The sequence below is a fragment of the Cydia strobilella genome, chromosome 10 (assembly GCF_947568885.1).
Source record: "Cydia strobilella chromosome 10, ilCydStro3.1, whole genome shotgun sequence".
Classification (NCBI taxonomy): domain Eukaryota; kingdom Metazoa; phylum Arthropoda; class Insecta; order Lepidoptera; family Tortricidae; genus Cydia; species Cydia strobilella.
In genome coordinates this window covers 9,164,186-9,166,244 of record NC_086050.1, presented here as the reverse complement: position 1 = coordinate 9,166,244, position 2,059 = coordinate 9,164,186, and the positions used below count along the sequence as shown (strand labels likewise).

Sequence of the window (2,059 nt, the reverse complement as noted above, 5' to 3'; positions counted from 1 at the left end):
GGGCACGACCGGGATTTGAACCCGGGACCTCTCACACCCAAAGCGAGAATCATACCGCTAGACCATCATGCCTCCTGGAAAAACATCGAAAGACAGTCTTTAGAAATGTATATCGCCTTAGAATCACCTGTTTACATAAAACCTTGAGATTTATTTTATACCGCTAAAATTTAACCCTCATGTTAAGTATATAAAATAAAGATAGCGAAGATTCAATGCTACCGTGTGTCTTACTATCCGGTCAGCCGTATGGCGGTTGTTTGTTACTATTCTGGCATATAAAGTCTGATTTGGTTAATAATTGGAACCTAAACTCGCTCATTGGTAACCGTAAGTAAGTGAACAGCAGAGATTTTGTACTAAGGTCAACCAGGGTAATTCCCACTATGGGGTTATTGCGTCTGTTCGAGTTATTTTTCAAAACTACTCGAAGGACAACACGTAACAAAATCCGTTTACATCCTTGTTTTTCTTTAGATATTTAGTAATAAATGTGCTCAATATTACCACCACACGGTACATGAAAACCACAATTTATATTAATAATACTTTTGTTTTAGAAAAAGATCCATGTCTAATTCTTTTATTTTTTACTTGGCAAAATGCGTCAATAATGTTGAGGTAATTGCGTCTATGTAACGCATTTGTCCCAATGTCAGTGGTCAATAACCTTTTTACTAGATACGTTGTTTTGCCAGTATATTTGATACGTAGTTTAACCAGCTATTCAAGGAAGTTTCGTCAGTAAAAAGCTCGCAAAGTTAAAATTTCAGACCTTCGACCCTATTTTTTTTAATGCTAGCTTTTATACGGAACGGAACTTGCTTCTTGCTTGCCAAACTTTACAATATAAGCAATGCATCTTACGGTTTTTTTACCAGAAACACTTGGCCCACACTTAAATAAAACCTCTTTTTTTGTATTAATTTTTTAATCGACTAAAAAGGTTTACATCAACTGGAAATTAGGTTTGGATAAATGCGTCTACAAAATAGGGAAACATTTACCCAAATTATACTATTTTCTACTTGATATTGTTAATTGCTTAATGAGTAATTAATGCCTACTAAGGAATTGATCAAAAAATACATGTCAGAATAGGGAGATACAGAAATGTACTGTGACTTTTTACGAAGCATATTTTTTGTGACTATTAATTTAATGTGATTGTATATTTTATATATGCGAGAAATAAGAGGCTTTTTTATTTTATTTATTGTTAATTGCTGTTTTTGGCCCCTTGTATTGATTATACCTTCTAAAATGTATTCTGAACACGTTTTATGAGGTTTGAAAAGTCTTATCGTAAGTAATTGTTTATAATTTATTTAAAAAAGACGCAATTTGCCCAACTAGGACAAAAGCCTAAATTTACGTTTAAAAAAACTATATATTTTAATTATAGTGCAACGAAAAAGTTACTTCACGAATTACCTTGGCAAAAAGTTGTAGTAAGCACACAGCAAAATAATATTTCAATACACTTATTTATATAGTTTCATAATATGGGGTTAGAGAGTAAAAAAAAATATTTTAAAAAACAGTAACGCATTTGGCCCGGTTGACCTTAAATCATCGTCACCTGGGGTATACGCTGAAGAGAATAGAACAGTTATTTTATGCGGGTAAAGTAGGTACCTAAAATGTATTCACGCGTACTTGTATTTTTAACTTGAAATCAAATTGAGGGTACCTAAGCACTGTCCTAAGTGAAGCGACAACGAGCTTCAGTACAGCGACACTTAGCGACAGCATTACTATTTCAGTACACTAAGGTCGCATCAAAAAGCCAGCGCAATTGCAATCCTTTTACATTTGGGGTGATCTATTTGTGTCGTTCCGCCATCCAATTCGCACAGGCCATAAACCTGTGGCGCGCCACGTAACCGATCAACTTTGATTTGAAAACACCGCAACTCGTTATACACACTGCCACTTTACCACTACAACCAATGAACAAGCGAACAAGTGATTTAAAACCTTAAGTTACTTCAAAATACGGACCGTGGCTGTGGAAAATGGTAGCTGGTAAACGGTGCGTTTGAGAAATGTATCGTGG

General features: G+C 34.9%; 1 non-coding gene across 1 annotated transcript; it reads right to left on the bottom strand.

Moving 5' to 3' along the window:
* Trnap-ugg (transfer RNA proline (anticodon UGG)) lies at positions 1-72 on the bottom strand. Its single transcript has one exon. It is a non-coding gene; the product is annotated as a tRNA-Pro (tRNA).
* Positions 73-2,059: the final 1,987 nt, after the last annotated feature.